Source organism: Bidens hawaiensis, unplaced genomic scaffold, assembly GCF_021521415.1.
Source record: "Bidens hawaiensis isolate Kalapana, Puna unplaced genomic scaffold, B.hawaiensis_p1.1 tig00019448_1, whole genome shotgun sequence".
Lineage (NCBI taxonomy): Eukaryota > Viridiplantae > Streptophyta > Magnoliopsida > Asterales > Asteraceae > Bidens > Bidens hawaiensis.
In genome coordinates, this window is record NW_027492956.1 from 339,332 (window position 1) to 358,141 (window position 18,810).

Below are 18,810 nucleotides of genomic sequence, written 5' to 3' on the forward strand. Positions count from 1 at the left end.
ATTTTAATCTACACAAGCCGATGGATAGATGATAAAAGCATGGATTAAGTTGTCAGTGCTATGTAATTTTTAAACTTTTAGGCTAAAATCATGCCGATGATGATTTTTAAGCTTGGAGGCAACATCAACGATCTTCAAACATGTTGCAATGGTTCCGATGCATGCCACATTGCAACATGTTTGAAGATCGTTGATGTTGTCTCGACGCCTCCACAATGTCGCAGGTAGACTTGAATTGTTAATAAAGTGATGAACCAAAGAACAGATTACAAAACCTTGCAATCACAAATTGAAGCATGAACATTATATGTTACAATTATAGGAAGAGAATGAACAAAAACATTACTTTAATTTCAAGTTTTCATGTTACAATTATATGTTGAGTGTACAATGTAGATAAATCCATTCACAAAGTCCAATTCAGAAACTTGACTGATAAAAAGTCAACCAACCAAAGATGTGTTTGCCGCAAGATGACTGAGGGCTCGTTTATGGTAACTGACACGTAGCTTCTTGTACTGCTGAATAAACGTTGCAAGATCGACCTCTTTCTCGAGAAGTTGTTGGTGAAACATTTCAGATTCCTCTTCTATTTTATTCATCGACTCTGAAACCAATAAAAATATCATGCAAAACCTTAGTTTCACCAAAAAAATGACTAACTCATTTAAGTTCTACTTGGCGTCAAAATGTCAAATGAATATGTTCGAAAAAACTAGAAGCAGTATGCATACAACCTCCTAAATCGTTGTATTTCAAATTGTGTGGTAAACTGACAAATGTCAATAATGTCATTTCTTTAATGTGATCTAAAATATGCATGCACACGAACCAAATGTTCAACAAACCTTTAGGCGGGAAGTTCACTTATGTTTGTTTGTTTATTTATCAGATGGACGAACATGGAGAAAACTTTTCGTTCATTTAGTATAAATGAATGAATATAAACCCATGTCCCGTTCATGTTCATGGGCGTTCATTTATGTATCTTAGTTTATTCTCATTCAAATTTAAGTTCGACTGTTTATATATTCATTTAGTTTTGTAAGGACCATTACAATTCATTCTAGTTTTATACAATTAAGATATCACCCATTACAATTTAGTCTGATTTTGTTAATTTTTTATGCTCATTAGATCAACGTTCATGTTTACTTATAATTGGTGTTCGATCAATTATGTTCCTTTGTGCACCGTTTATATGCACTATTAAGAATGAACATAAACAGACACGAACACATAAATTTTCTTTACAAACAAACACGAAAAAAGAAAACCCCGTTCATTTGTTATGTTAAAGTTAAACGAACAAACATGAACACGACTTGTTCGTGTTTGACCGGTTCGTTTACAAGTCCAGTCTAAAACATTAAGTTTAAAAAAATCAAGAAAAGACAAAAAAGTGTTTTCAAGGTCGAGCCCAACCTGACACACTGTTAGTTCTATAAGTTATCTGTTCAGACCTATCAACCAACCAGCTTGTTTTGCCACCTTAACGGTGCGATCTTAACGAGCATATGGCAAAAGCATATTTCTAGAATGTGAAATTGTGGGACCACAAAGAAAGAGCTTATTTACCTTGTCGTTTGTGTAGCAAGGAACCAGGCAAGTAAGATTTAAGAATTTCGGCCTTTCGCTTAGTGAGAACATTTAGTTTTTCTTGAGCAGATGCTAACTCACTTGTTCTTATGATCATGCACTGCACCACAAGAAAACATTTAGCTTTTCTTATAGCAATCACCATTTAATCATAACCACCTTTTTAAAAATGTTTTTAAATCAAATATTTTTCTACATATTGACGAGTCATGAAAAAACTCACCTGGTTCCTCAATTCGGTTATCTGGGGTTCTTTTTCCAAGTTTGCTCCTTCACAATGAAAATATAACAAAAAATCAGAAATTTTTAGCGAATAGGTGTAATAGAATAATATATGTTCTTGACTATGTCGTGGGCATTTGTAGTCCTTTTCTAATAAACAACTGAATCTCTAAAGTCGTAGTCTCGTTTAAAACTGCAACCTATCGTTTTTGGGTAATTTAACCAAATACAAATTTGACCACTCTTTGTCATACAGATGATATTATTAATTTGGGTCAATAATATTCTTCTATTTTGTCATTACTGAAAAATACTTATATGCATGTTTGATCAAATGTTTACGACGGAGTACATTATTACTAGAGGTGGCAAGTTGGTGGATCATATAACATGACAAGGCAATAGGCTTGCAAATGACCCGAAAATTCAGTGAAGTTCATGAACCATTCGGCGGCAAGTTCTCTTACGTTCATACGAACGAACATGAACATAAAAATTTGGTCATTTACGTTCATGAATGTTTGTTGATGCTCGTTCATTTATGCTAGCTAGTTTACGTTTGTTCTTTCATGTTCGTTCATTTTTATTGTTTACATTACTTTTAACTGGTTTTAGTTCGGTTATGCTTGTCCATCTATGTTCAGTTGTGTTCGTTCGTTTACTTTTGTGAACCATTCGCCTATACTGTTAACTAACGAGCATAAAAGAACACGAACATGTTCCTTTTTTTTTAACTTAATAACTGAACATGAACAAGAAAACCCCGTTCATTTAATTGTTCGTGCTCGATCATTTGTTCAGTTAAAGTTAAATGAGCGAACATGAACATGCTCTGTTCGTGTTCGTTTGGTTAGTATACAAGCCTACAAAACAGAGTTAGGTTAAACAGGTCAGGTGAGGTCCAATTAGGTAGACCAAAGAAACTTTTTGTCCATTTCTAAGGACAATAAAAGTGTTAGCTATGAATGCAAAAACAATATTAATCTAAAACTTTTAAGAGATCGATTTAGGAGGTTGTGTGCAACTATATAATAGAATATTTATATATAGTTGATTATTCTTGTAATTATTAGTTGATTATTATTGCCATTTATACGGGATACTTTGTATTATTTATACCCATGGGAATTGTTAATGAAAAGAGGAGGATGATTTATTCTAATATGGTATCAAGAGTCTAACCCTAATCTCCCCACCCCTTCCCTGCCGCCCCCTCCTTCTGCCGCAGTCTCATCTGCCGAAACCACCATGGCCGAGAAACTCCACCCTGCCATTACTGTCAACAACATCCGACACGCCATTCCAGTCCTCCTTGAATCCGAGTCAACAACATCCGACACGCCATTCCAGTCCTCCTTGAATCCGAATCCAGTCAATATGGACTGTGGGCAGAGCTCTTCCAAAATCACTGCCATGCTTATCAGGTAAGTGATCACCTTTCTCCTCGTATCACAACCGCAACATCCTCCTCATCGGATGCTGCAAAAGATACAACTCAGCAGTCCCTGGATGATCAATGGTCTCGTCTAGATGCCATTGTCAAACAATGGATCTATGGGACTATCTCTAATGATCTTCTTAATACTATTGTCAAACCCAAGATGTCGGCCTATGATGCTTGGTCGGCTCTTGAAGGCCTTTTCCAAGACAACAAGAACACTCGAGCTACATACCTTCTTCAGAAATTTGCAACCACTCGGCTTGATGGTTTTCCCAACATGTCTGCTTATTGTCAAGCCATCAAATCCATCGCCGATCAACTTGCCAACGTAGGTGCTCCCCTTGATAATAAACTCCTAGTCTTACACCTACTTGCTGGCCTCACCGATGCATATGAAGGCATCTCAACCATCCTACAACACAAAGACCCCATCCCATCCTTTCATGAAGCCCGCTCCCAACTTTGTATGATCGAAAGTCAAAAAGCCGAGAAAGCCCAGTATGCAGCCACCATAGCCGGTCAGGCCTTACACACTACCACCTCTAAAATCACAAACCAACACACCCCCCCCCTCGGCCGCCCAACCTGACCCGAATCCACCTTCAGCCCGCGGTCGCGGACGCACCCGGGGCCGTGGTCGCGGTAGATACTCCTGGTCGCGGGGCAATCCCAACCTTGGGCGTGGACAACCATACGGTCATTGGACCTCACCCACAACCTACACTTGGACCATGCCGACCCCCCACCCCACCTCCTCCTCCCCACCACCTTGGCTCCCTTGGTCTCCTCCACCACCCCCATGCCCGTACCCCACTGTCCCCCCACCACAGAACACCTCCCACAGCCAAGGGATCCTCGGCCCACGACCTCACCAAGGCCACCAAGCAACCTATACTCCCACTGACATTCAACAGGCACTTTACACCATGTCTCTCAACCCACCGGACTATCAGCATGGCGTCATGGACACCGGTGCAACCATCAGCATGGACCCTAACTCAGGTAACTTTCGTACCATTCTTAATAATCGTGTGAATGAAAATATTATTGTTGGTAATGGCACCTCCATTCCGGTATATGGACATGGACCACAAACCTTCCCAAAACCCTACCCACCATTTGTCTTAAACCGTGTCCTCTATGCACCCAACCTTATTAGAAAACTCATCTCTGTTCGTCAATTCACTAGAGATAATTCTGTTTATGTGGAATTTGATCCCTTTGGTTTTCTTGTGAAGGACTTCAAGACCCGGAAACCTATAATCCGGTGCGACAGCAGCGGTGATCTCTACACCTTCTCCAAGGATGCCCACTGTTTCTCCACCTCCACCACTGCTGCTCAGTCCTCCAGTCTATGGCATCAACGCCTTGGTCACCCTGGCCCGGCTCTTCTACAGTCTTTGAAGAATTCTAATTCCATTGTCTTTTCAAATTTCAATAAAGCTGTTTGTGAACCTTGTGTGTTTGGCAAGAGTACTAGACTCCCCTTTCATTTGTCTAATAATAATACATTGCAACCATTTGATATTGTGCATAGTGATGTTTGGACCTCACCGGTCATAAGCTCCGCCGGGCACCGCTATTATGTGTTATTTTTAGATGATTATACAAATTACTTGTGGACATATCCAATCTCAAACAAATCACACGTTTTTACCGTATTTGAAATTTTCACCAACCTTGTTCGCACCCAATTCAACCGCACCATTAAAACTTTTCAATGTGATAACGGTAAAGAATATGTTAACACGTCATTCAAACACTTATTTGATAAACATGGTATCCTCTACCGTCTATCATGCCCATATACTTCGCCACAAAATGGCAAGGCGGAACGCAAAATCCGCTCCATTAATAACATCCTCCGCACCTTACTTGCCCAATCTTCCTTACCCACAAACTTCTGGCATCATGCCCTTGAAACTTCCACCCACCTCATCAACATAACCCCCTCTAAAACCCATCACTTCCGCACACCTACCCAACTGCTTTACTCCCAAATACCAACATACGACCACTTACGCGTATTCGGTTGCCTTTGCTACCCACTTAAACCCTCCACCACCATTAACAAGCTCGAACCGCGGTCCTACCCATGCGTTTTTCTTGGCTATCCTCCTTCCCACCGCGGTTATAAATGTTACAACCTACAAACCCATCACATTACTATTTCCCGCCATGTCCTCTTTGACGAATCCACTTTTCCCTTTGCCAACCTTATTCAAACCTCTCCACAAAAATCATACCAGTTTCTCACTGATCCTCCTTCCTCGTTCCTATGGGACTCATATTCCTTTCCTCATAACCCCACCTCCTCACCCTCTTCACCCCCTCATACACCAGCTCGATCTCCTTCCCCGCCCTCACCGTCGGCCCAACCCACTACCTCCCATTCCCCACCCTCCACCCGACCTATACTCACCTACTCCAGGCGCCGCCTGGCCCCACCCCCGGCACCCGCCACTCAACCTGCATACCACACTACCCCATCTTCCCCCCCACCTATGCAGCCAACCACCACACGCACAATGTGTACACGGGCTATGGATGGCATCATTAAACCCAAACAACCGTTCACCTTTCACTCCACAAACATCATCCCTGTACCCAAAAACCCATCTCTAGCCTTGTCCATACCGGAATGGCACACTGCCATGACCAATGAGTTTCACGCCCTTATTAATAATGATACTTGGGACTTGGTGCCACGTGAACCACATATGAACATTATTAGAAGCATGTGGTTACTTAAACACAAATTCAGGTCTGATGGTACCCTTGAACGGTATAAAGCCCGATTAGTTTGTGACGGTCGATCTCAACAGGTGGGTATTGATTGTGGCGAAACCTTTAGTCCGGTGGTTAAACCTGCTACTATTCGCACCGTCCTAACCATTGCTCTATCAAAATCTTGGCCGGTTCATCAACTCGACGTCACCAATGCCTTCCTTCACGGCCATCTCCATGAAACTGTGTACATGCACCAGCCCATGGGTTTTCGGGATAAGCAGTTCCCGGATCATGTTTGTCGATTGAAAAAGTCTTTATATGGTTTAAAACAAGCACCTCGAGCCTGGTATCAACGGTTCACAGACTATGTTCTTACCTTGGGATTCACTCAAAGTGGCTGCGATGCGTCCTTGTTCATCCTGCATCAAAATGGTGACACTGCATATCTTCTCCTTTATGTTGATGATATTCTCTTGGTTACTTCTTCTACCTCTCTCCGCCAGCATCTTATGCAGTATCTCTCCACTGAATTCGCCATGAAGGATCTCGGTGACTTAAATTTTTTTTCTCGGGATTTCGGTCACCCGACGCCAAGACACCATGTTTCTATCTCAACAAACCTATGCGACTGAAATTATTGAACGTGCCGGCATGTCGTCTTGTAAGCCAGCTGTCACTCCGGTCGACACGAACTCCAAACTCAGTGCAACCTCGGGTACCTCCTTTGACAACCCAACACTCTACCGGAGCTTGGCTGGGGCGCTACAATATCTCACCTTCACACGGCCCGACTTTGTTATGCTGTACAGCAAGTCTGCATGCATATGCACGCGCCCAAAACTGATCACTGGAATGCTCTAAAGCGCATTATTCGATATGTCCAAGGCACAGTCTCATACGGCCTCACCCTAACTTCTCACCGTGATCCCACACTTCTTGCTTACACCGATGCCGACTGGGCTGGTTGTCCAGACACTCGTCGATCCACAAGTGGTTACTGTGTGTACTTAGGCGACAACATCATTTCCTGGTCTTCCAAGAGGCAGCCTACCATCTCTCGTTCTAGTGCCGAGGCTGAATATAGAGGGGTTGCAAACGTAGTTGCTGAAATCTGTTGGCTTCGCAATCTACTTCTGGAACTTCATCGTCCACTCTCTAAAGCCACCATCGTTTACTGTGACAATGTGAGTGCAATCTATCTCTCCGGTAACCCGGTTCAACACCAGCGCACTAAACACATTGAACTTGACATCCACTTTGTCCGTGAACAAGTCCAGCGTGGTCAAGTTCGAATTCTCCACGTTCCGTCTCGTTATCAAGTTGCTGACATTTTCACAAAAGGGTTACCGCGCATTCTGTTTGAAGACTTCAGATCCAGTCTCAGCATCCGGTCGCCTCCCGCTTCGACTGCGGGGGTGTAATAGAATATTTATATATAGTTGATTATTCTTGTAATTATTAGTTGATTATTATTGCCATTTATACGGGATACTTTGTATTATTTATACCCATGGGAATTGTTAATGAAAAGAGAAGGATGATTTATTCTAATACTATACAATAAAAATAGACTTTGGGGACTTTCAACTTTGAACTGTACCCATTTAACTAATTTTTATATTTGACCCTTTTGAGGTAAGACACAACCCAAATCGACCCATTCACAAGTAAATGAGAAGGGGTATAACTATAAACAAAACTTACACATCAACTAAAAACTTACTTGCAAGCTGCACAGTTTCTTTTCAGAGCTCATCTCTTACCTGGTTTACAAAGAGAACAAAATACTAAGAAAACAACTAAAATGTAAAAGCAAAATGTTGAAGACTGTAAAAAAGCTAAAATGATGTCTGAATAAATGCTTACATTGTTCTGAGTTCTCACGGGATCAATCGAAAGCAAGAACCGTTGATAGGCTTCTGGGTCTGATAAAAGCTTCCGTAACTCATCAACACTACATCAATTAAATAATGCAAGACACGATAAATAATAATAAACCAATCAACAACAAATTAACAATAAATAACAAAATTTGAAAAAATAGATTCATCATATACAGAGTTAGGATCTATATAATAAACAATATTTGAAATAAAAAATCCAACAGATGCTGACTAATATGTTTCTTTGGTAACAATGTGCCTAATCCATGGATGTTGCGAAGATTTTATCATATTTTGTGAAATAATAAATAAATGACAGGAAGCAACTGATTTAAATATTAATAATTCAACAAGAAAATGTTGACAAACTATACAATTAAAGAGTAACAAGTCAATTTAACACCTAACCTAATTCAAGATATAATCTAATAAATAACAGTTTAACAGCTAATCAATGATGATTATAAGTTTATAACATGAATAAAAGAAAGTGTACCTTTTATCTTGTAGATATACAATAATGCCAGCAGCCTCTGCAGGAGAAACATGAGGTCGATCTCCAACCCTTTGTGGGAAGAGTTGACGCTATTAAGAGTAGCAGGGTGGGATGACCTCGGTGAGCTGACAGACGGAGGATACCACGAGTTTGTAGTAATTTCTTGTGGCCTTTGATCACCTTGATCTTGTGAACCCCTGAAAATTAGCAGTGATTATACTCTTAACGCTTCATGAATGAAAGTACAATTAAGTTAATAAAAGTTAAAAACAGTTATTATCATTCAGATTCAACTTAGGAAGCAACTATCAACACAAAAGCAAATATTATCTAACCTAAGCAGGAGTCTATCAAAATAATCGATGTTCAGCTACAAATCTCCAAATTTCTAATTGATGTTAACCAATCAATCAAAAGCTACTGGTAAACCTTACAGGTAAACATGAGTAACGAAGAGGTAGCTCCCAGCAGAGCCCAGTTAGACCCGCAAGACTCACCTCAGAGACGTCTGCGCAGTCGGACCCGCAAGACTCACCTCAGAGGGACGTCTGCGCGGTTGGACCCGCAAGACTCACCTTAGAGGGACGTCTGCGCAAAGACCAATTGGATCCGCAGGACCCACCATGCTCAGAGACGCGACGTCCTTACGCGCAGTACGCAAGCTGCTCCCGCAGGAAACGCCTCCCAATGGTCGACGTACTCCGCCTGTTCCCGCAGCTACGGATACTAGCCATCAGGGAAGGCTACCCGCACAGCAAGGCTACACGCACAAGGCACTAACTCTCAAAATAATTCAGTAATGTCACCTGAAGAAGGAATGAGCAAGTCGGGAACACTCCCGCCCAAAGCCGGGAACACTCCCGCCCAAATGAGCCGGTCCGTACGATACTGGAGGATCTTTTGTACTGTACCTGCCAAGGTATGGACAAAAGATCTGACCAAAGCTGCGACAGCTCACTGACAACAGTACGACGGGCAGCACGCTCTAGTACTTAAAGTCACTATCAGCCGCTGCCTACTCACCAACCCCTGTCGGGGCACGTCCATAGCCTGCAGTTGGTGGAAAAGGAATAGTACACAGCCGGCCTGGTCACTATCAGCCGCTGCCTACCCACCAACCATCAGCAAGGCACGTGCGTAGCCCACAGTTGGTAGAACAGGAATACTATTCAGCCGGCTGTACCTGCTTGGAAACCTACCTTCGGCTATAAATACTCCAACACCTTGGAACAGTATCATCATCTTATATCTTCATATATTATCTGATATCTGCTCTAGTCACTTCTCTTAATATACACTTATATTCAAGAGCAATCTAGTCTGATTCTCACGCCGGAGGGTGGTCACAAGGAGGTACCCCCCCTTCTCAGTGACGAGCTCACGGTGTCTGTTTTGCAGGTCATCAGAAGAACAACCATCTTTGCCGGACCTAACCCTCGTGGGAAACATCTATTTAACCCCCAGATTATCCGTAATCTGCCCGGGGTCGATTAGTGTTTCTTCATTGGCGCCATCCGTGCATAAAAGCTAGAACTAATTTTCAGTTTTTTCAAACTTCTGGAAAGATGGTTAAGGTTACTCCGTTGCCAAAGCCAGCGAGTGACCAAGAAATCCAGGTAATCACAACCCCAGCTACTGGGAGGAACACCGGCGAGAACAAAAATTTTACGAACACTACCCCGGTTACTCAAGCCGGAGCAAGTGCAGTAAATTTTACGAACACTACCCCGGTTACCCAAGCCGGGGCAAGTGCAGTAAACAATCCTTCACTGGGATTCACCAATGCCCAGTTGAAGAGACAACAGACGAGGCTCCCCCGCCAAACACTCGATCAAGTTAAAGCGTGGGCCGAAGCACGTCAGAAGGAATTCCTAGCTGAGTTGGATGAACGCTTGCGTTCACTCCAACAGGCTGACGAATTCGGAAGCACTCAACAGCTCAACATGAGTAATGAGTGCGAGTACTCGGACGATGATCGGGAGGAATCCGACACCGACGCAAACCCTCGCCATAGGGCAAAAGGGAAGCGTAAGGAAACGGACTTCCAACCGAGAAGGAATTTCGGAGACACCTTCAAACCAAGGAACGCGGGGGGAAACCCACGCGACTTCTCCAAAACCTTTAGACCAACTGCTGCAAATGCGGGAACATCCAAGTTTGCAAGGGACATTGCGGAAACAATCGCCCCGAGAAGTGCCAAACAGATGTCCAACATCGGCACTTATGATGGTATATCTGACCCAGACGATCATTTGAACAGATTCATAGTGGGGGCAACCGTCAGCAACTGGACGGAACCCACGTGGTGTTATATGTTCCAGATGACGCTGGTTGGAGCAGCCAGAGCGTGGTTTGACCGTCTACCTGTCCACCACATCTACGATTGGGCAGACTTCCAACAGAAGTTCAGCCAACACTTCAGTCAACAAAGAAAGTACACTGAAGAGCAATGGACGATCCTCAACTGCATCCTAGAGGAAGATGAATCTTTGCTAGACTTCATCACTCGCTTCAACTCAAAGAAGCTGAGTCTGGGCGCTATTAGCGAAGATCTTGTTCGCGCTGCTTTCATCCAGGGCGCGAAAGATCCAGAGCTCATCCGCACCTTAACGGGTAAAGACGGCATGCCATCCACATGGGATGCCATCATGACAGCAGCTAAACGCTTCGCGGAAACGGAAAAGCAACTGGGTAGAGATCTTCCCCAAAGCACAAACCTCTACACCCAGAAAACAAGAGAAAACAACGTCCTTACCACCCGACTAAACAAAAAGAGGAAGCTAGGTATTTGGCAGTCAAGGGTAAACTTCGACACCTCATCCGGCTCGCACCCTCGGTTAGGCGGAAAGGACAACATGCAGTCTTCGAACCGGAACTCCAGATGGACGCCACTCACCAAAAGCGTCATCGAGATATTCGCCACTGAGAGGCTCCCATGGCCAGAGGCTCCAATTATCCGACAGCGTCCAAACGCTGATCAAAGCAAATTCTGTGACTTCCACAGGACAAGAGGCCACACCACCGAGGAATGCTTAGACTTGAAGGACATCGTCGAAGCATTTGTCAGAGATGAGACGCTCACGCACCTCGTGGCGTAATGAACGCTGAGCAGGCTAATGCGTGTTGAACCCCAGTTGGGAAAAACACGAATGAAACTGCAGCTTCAATGTTGGAGACTACATACTGCGTAAACAACGAGATTCCGAACCAAGTGCATATCGGCTCAAAAGGCTCGATGACACTCCCATCTCAAGAACATGGAAGGGAGCTCAATTACACAGGCTGCATGTAGATCAATTCCAAACTTGTAAAGAAAAGGCCCAGAGCCACTTCTAATGGAAATGATTCTCCTTATCACATTGACGCTGATGATCTAACATTTATACTTATAAACTTTTCACACTGATGTGCCGGTATTCACCGCATAAATAAGTGGGGAAGTAAGTCGTTGCGTGTGGACGGCGGCAAAACCCGCATAAACACAAAAAACGGCAAAAATTTCTAACAGATGAGGACAACCTTCACGCAGGTCAGTTATAGGTAAAGTTTGGTCATCCCACTAAACGAAAGTGCCGGTCCTATCCGCACAATCATGATAGAGGAAACTGAACACTAACCTATTGACAACCGCGCGTCGAACGGTTAACTTATTCAACACTGATGCCGGTATTCACCGCATAAATAAGTGGAGACGTCGTTGCGTGTGGACGGCGGCAAAACCCCCATAAACACAAAAAAACGGCAAACCTTCACGCAGGTAAGTCATAGGTGAAGATTGGTCATCCCACTAAATGAAAGTGACGGTCCTACCCGCACAATCATAATAGAGGAAACTGAACACTAACCTATTGACTACCGCGCGTCGAACGGTTAACTTATTCAAAACACTTGGAAAATTGCTACGTTAAACTAAAGTATGCACGAGCGAATCATATATTGTTTATGCGGCAAAACAAGTGCCAAATTAACCTATAATATGCATAAGCAAGTCATATAACGGTTATGAAGCAAGTCATCCAGTGAAAGTGGCGGTACTACCCGCACAAACATTTATATTTCATAAAAAATTCAAACATTACAAGAATGGCCGGGTATCTACCCGCCTACAGAAATATAAATCTATCCTAACAGTGGGAAGGGATCTCAAGGTTCAAACTTCAGGACCACTCCCTCCAAACCCACTTGTACCCGCACCATCAGTTGGCTGTGGCGGTTCAAGGAAAGTCTTGAGGATAGTTAGCCCATCATCAGCGGCAGCAACTTCGTTCACCTTCTCCACCACTGGATGCGGGAAGGCAGCATACTGGTTCACTGCTTGGTCATAAGCAGCTTCAGTATCTACATCGTAAAGAGGGAAGTTGGAAGGCGGGATGCCTTGTTCAACAAACCCTAGACCAAGCAGGAAGCCAGCCTTTTCCCCATCCTCATGAGAAGCGTTGAGGGCTGCGCTCATAGCATCGTCATATGATGTGTCCGTGAAGACCCGATGCACAACCTACAAAACAAAAATACAAGTATCAAAACCTTTTCTAAGTATAAAGAAAAGCGTAAAGACATTATGAAGCTACACATACCTGCGACAACGCTTCTCGTAGAAGCCACTCCTTGGTAATCAGAGCTTCTTGGAGGGCAGCTTGAGCTTGGTTACGGGCGCGTTCGGCTTCATTTTTGTTAAGGTTGGCAAGCAACACCTCCTTAGCAGCAGCCTCTTCAACGCCCTTCAGCTTACGCTCAGTATGGTCAAGCATACCCCTCTGATCCAAGATCTCTTGGAGCTTCTTGTACTCTTCCATAGCCAAAGCATCATGAGCCTGCTGAAGCCTCTCTAATTTGGCTTTGAGCTCCTCATTCTCAGTGCGTAGAGGCTCAGCAACAGCTTCAGCCTTGGTGGCCCTCTCAGTTGCGTTCCGTGCAGTTTCCTTAGCCAACCGAAGCTGTTCATTAACAGCTTGGGTAGTCTTGGAACGGGCTTCGAGACGGGCCTGAACTTCAACCTCGAGGGCCTTGAAGGCCTTCTTCTTCTCCGCAGCAACGGCGGAGAGTCTCCTGTTCTCCTCCCGGATAGCCCGCGCTTGAGCTACTTCTTGGATACGAGCCGCCTTTAACTTGTCGTTTTCACGACAAAGCAACTCGACGCGCGGCTGCATCCGGGCAAGGAGAATCCGGAGCTCGTTTGTCAGCCTACCCTCCTGGTAGCTTGACATAGCTTCCCCCAGCGCCCCACTTGGGGCGGCGTGGCGTGCCCACTCGACGCAGTCCACAGCCGTCCGAAGGGTTGTTCCTCGGCGGATATTCCAACGTGGAACATACACTTCATTGGAATCCGACACTGTAAAAAAAAAAAACAGTTAGGAAAAGATGATATAAAAAAAAAAAAAAAAGAGGCCAAAATAACCCTACGCACCTGTAGGGTCGACAACAGGCCGATAGCCACCAAACCCATCACCTGAACTTAACGGATATCCATCCAAGAGGTCAGGCAGATGGGAAGGAGGCAGAGATTGGCTAGACGCCCCAACCCCAAACATACCTACTGAACCGGCCGGGGACGAGGTAGTCGCCGGTGCCGGAGGCACGGTTGAAGCCGCCGCGGTAGAGACCATCGGTGGTGAACTCACTAGAGGTGAACTCACAACCGTGGCCGCCGCTGCGGGAGAATCCGCAGAAAACACCACCGCCGGCTCAGTAAAGGATTCCGTGAAAATGGAACTGACAGCCGGCGGAGATGATGTTACAATTGGAACAGTTGCCTCAACGGGATGAGCAACTGAACCAATGCTGCACACAGGCGCAGCCGCCTGGGTCATCGTCTCGGGTAGGTCGACCAAACCTACCGTCATGGGTCCAGAGACGCTCCCTCCCGCTCTACTCTGGAATGCGGTAGCATCCACGCCTGCATGAAGACAAGATATATAAGTATAATGGCGGAAAGATATACAGTTAAATCAAATGAAGTTTATACTTACGAGTCCTCTTGAGCTTGAATGTGCGAACAGGCGGGGACGAACCCGATGGAGCCGGCCTCTTCGAGCCGGTCACCGTCGTACTGGGCTGCCCGGAGGTGACAGCTGTCTCAACCTCCGGAACAGTGGTCTCACCACCACCAGGGTTCCCCGCCGCCTCCTCGCTCTCGGTCTCTGAGTCAGACCGGTTCCCCTGATCGGCGGAGGCAACCTTTGCCTTCCCCTTCGCGCCAGCCGCCTTCTTCTTCCTCACGAAGAAAGGACCATCTGTGGATTCCTCATCAGAAGATGACAAAATTAGAGGAATTCCAGCAGAGGTTTGAGCATTGAGAGGGCAAGGGTTAAATAATCTTTTACCTGGCCGCGTGGCGCTCAGTATCTCGTGGCCTGGCGGGTAGGCCTCCACAAACCGATCTGCCGTCTGCTCAAGGATGGGCAACTCGTTCTCATCAAGAGCACGAGTACCCAGCCGAGCGGGACCACCAGCCTCCCGCGGATGCAGGAGCGATTGTAAGTCATTCCCCTCTGAAATAAAAAAAAAAAACAGTTAGAAGAAAAACCCTAAATCAGCAAAGAAGACGGAGCATACCGTAAGGGATAGAGTTCAAACCGTATTCGAGGACGATGGGAATCTGTGGCGCCTCCGCCCCAGCATCTTTCCACACCCGGCTCATACCGAGCATCACTATCCCAGACTCCGCGAAGCGGTAAACCGGAGTCTGGATCCGGGAGATCTTGGCAAACCATTCCGCCTCCTGGTAGTTGGAGGCGTGAAGGCTGGGGAGTGCTCTCCCGTTCTTGAATGTCATCGCAATAGGGACGACATGGGCAGAGATGTAGAAGAACTCCCGCTTCCAAGACCGAAGACTGCGCTCGGTAGCACGGATCTTCAAACCCTTAATCCGGGTGACCAAGGTGTACCAGCCTTGGATGCACCTCCAGGAGTAGAAGGTCATCAGGCGGTCGACGTGGGGCTCCACACCAAGAATGAGGCACACCCATTCAAAATGACGGATCTTGGCGATCGCCATTGGATGTACCTCCGTCAGGTGCACACAGTGTCTTTCCAAAACACGGTATACAAACTTCGTCAATGGGAACCTGAGATTCCCATTGACGAAGAACGCAGCATATACCCCTATCTTGCCTTTGGGGGCATCGTACACCGTCTGATGAGGCCCAGGAAACTCAGGCTCGAAAGGCTCGAGCATGAACTTCCTGACCATGTACTGATAAGCGTCGACGGAAAGAGCACACTGGCACTCACCAGCAGTACTCTTGTCATCCTTGTCCGACGTGGACGAAGGATTCTCGAGGTATACATCGGACTCCTCGACAGTAACCTCAGGATCATGAGTAGAAGACATGTTTTGGATGTAAAGAAGAACGATTTCAGGAGAATGCTCGACAAAAAAGTTAGAGTATTCGCCGGAAATCGTTTAGCAGAAGAAGAGAGAAGTGAAACTGTGAGTTGAGATGCATCCTCTCCTCCCTTTATATACTCATCGCAATGAATGCGATGAATTTAATGCGGAAGAGAGAGGAAAACGCAGGTGCAATGAAACTATGACACGTGGAAAAAGCAAGCTGGCAACAACTGTCGACAGGACGCGAACCGTAAACTTCGCGGCCACGCGCCCGAAAACTCGTGGAGAATCCACACAAGTGAAACTCAACGCTCCCGACTTGCGATATAACATCCCCACTGGAAAGGGATATAACATCCCCGCATAGCGGGAACGTTGAGAACCAGATTGTTGGAAGCTCCAAGATGGAATTGGTTGTTTAACATAATTGATCACTATGTTTAAAACTACCAAAACCCCGTGGAGAATCCACACAAGTGAAACTCAACGCTCCCGACTTGCGAGTAGGTTACACACCTACCCGCATCATACCCAAAGATCAAGCAGAACAGTGGGAAATTCTGTACGTGACATTAGGAAACCCGCGGGAAGAATCCCCGCGGAGAACCTTAAAACTAAACCCTTTTCAAAACCCCTTTGCTTAAGTCCAAAAGTTCACCTCACTTATTAACAATTCATGAGAAGAACATTGGACTGGGGGGACTTGAATAGGTAGGTCCCAGCAGAGCCCAGTTGGACCCGCAAGACTCACCTCAGAGACGTCTGCGCAGTCGGACCCGCAAGACTCACCTCAGAGGGACGTCTGCGCGGTTGGACCCGCAAGACTCACCTTAGAGGGACGTCTGCGCAAAGACCAACTGGATCTGCAGGACCCACCATGCTCAGAGACGCGACGTCCTTACGCGCAGTACGCAAGCTGCTCCCGCAGGAAACGCCTCCCAATGGTCGACGTACTCCGCCTGTTCCCGCAGCTACGGATACTAGCCATCAGGGAAGGCTACCCGCACAGCAAGGCTACACGCACAAGGCACTAACTCTCAAAATAATTCAGTAATGTCACCTGAAGAAGGAATGAGCAAGCCGGGAACACTCCCGCCCAAAGCCGGGAACACTCCCGCCCAAATGAGCCGGTCCGTACGATACTGGAGGATCTTTTGTACTGTACCTGCCAAGGTATGGACAAAAGATCTGACCAAAGCTGCGACAGCTCACTGACAACAGTACGACGGGCAGCACGCTCTAGTACTTAAAGTCACTATCAGCCGCTGCCTACTCACCAACCCCTGTCGGGGCACGTCCATAGCCTGCAGTTGGTGGAAAAGGAATAGTACACAGCCGGCCTGGTCACTATCAGCCGTTGCCTACCCACCAACCATCAGCATGGCACGTGCGTAGCCCACAGTTGGTAGAACAGGAATACTATTCAGCCGGCTGTACCTGCTTGGAAACCTACCTTCGGCTATAAATACTCCAACACCTTGGAACGGTATCATCATCTTATATCTTCATATATTATCTGATATCTGCTCTAGTCACTTCTCTTAATATACACTTATATTCAAGAGCAATCTAGTCTGATTCTCACGCCGGAGGGTGGTCACAAGGAGGTACCCCCCCTTCTCAGTGACGAGCTCACGGTGTCTGTTTTGCAGGTCATCAGAAGAACAACCATCTTTGCAGGACCTAACCCTCGTGGGAAACATCTATTTAACCCCCAGATTATCCGTAATCTGCCCGGGGTCGATTAGTGTTTCTTCAAGTACGATCCCACCTAGGCCTGTAAACGAACTAAACGTTTGGCAAACTATTCATCGGGAAGTTCATTTATTTCCGTTCGTTTTACAAATGAGCAAACATGAACACGAAATTATTTCATTAGATTAGCTAAATGAACAAACACGAGCAGAGGCACATCTTCAGGCAATTGTATTCATGAGCATTCAATAATGTGTCCATTTTGTTTGTTCATTAAAGGTTTTTGATATTTTTTAATAATAATTTTATCATATAAATTTAAGAAAATTACTGACTATAATAATAATAATAATAATAATAATAATAAGTACAAGTACAAACTAAGTATTACCATAATTTAAACATTTTTGCTAGATTCCGTTACTCTTCCAGTCAGTTGTAACAGCGAACCGATCAAATATTAAAGCGATCTCCGGAAAAATAATATGTCGCCAAAGATACTCATACCGGATTTTAAGATTTATACAATTTGACTATTTATATTTATTTTGTGGTTGACTTTTGAGTTAACAACTTCACCCATGTACTTTTGCTTTTATCATTTTTACACCTTATAAATTTACCTTATGAGTAAATTCGTGTGGGCACTAGGCAAGAAGGTAATTTTACTCTAAAGTTAAAGATACTTTACCGAGATTATCCATTATGTTACTCAAATCTTCAAAGTTAATATGTTTATCCTGTTTACGAATACAATAGCGTTTGTCCTTAGTTTTTCCCGTTAAGTTTTACATATGAGGAGGGTAAATTAGTCCTTTTACGTATTTATTTAAAAAAAGCATTAAAAAAGAATAATTATTACTTATTTAGTTTTCCTCGAGATGCTGCCGCCATTGTTGTTTACCTTCATCTCATTTGGTTTAAAGACCCCACCGCCCGTGACGAATTGATATATTCTTTTCCTGATAAACGGGTCACGGATCTCGGACCCCCATTTCCCCCACTTTCTCAACCGAAGCCCGGTCAATTTCTTCCCGTCGGTGTGATCAAACAACTCCTTTGGTTCAATCGGTTTAGTTTTTGTAGGTGAGCTGTTGGGTGGAATTGGTATTGCTTACACGGTGGTCCTTTGTAGTTATGGTTGTTGATTGGTACCTAGGTTTTGATGAGCTAATAATATATTTTTAATTTTATAAATTGGATGACCACTCAATACACAATGGGGGAGCCCTCACTTTACTCGTGAGCTTTACTAGTGAGAGATAGGGGGTTTAAATCTCAATATCACCAATTTATATAAGAGATACGAGGGATGACCGTGGCTTGTCAGGGTTCAAGTCCTGATCTCATCTGGTTTTACCGGCTCCTCGCTGTCGTGCTGTTTGGCGGGCGTGGGGGTCGGGTTTTATCCGAG

General features: G+C 44.9%; 1 pseudogene across 1 annotated transcript; it reads right to left on the reverse strand.

The window, feature by feature from the left end:
- Positions 1-382: 382 nt before the first annotated feature.
- On the reverse strand, positions 383-17,816 carry LOC143558389 (vacuolar protein-sorting-associated protein 37 homolog 1-like; annotated as a pseudogene). Its single transcript, XR_013139733.1, has 7 exons — positions 17,788-17,816; positions 8,372-8,568; positions 7,859-7,946; positions 7,716-7,755; positions 1,823-1,869; positions 1,579-1,699; positions 383-607 (listed from the first exon to the last, which is right to left on the reverse strand). The product of XR_013139733.1 is annotated as a vacuolar protein-sorting-associated protein 37 homolog 1-like (transcript).
- Between the last annotated feature and the right edge of the window lie 994 nt (positions 17,817-18,810).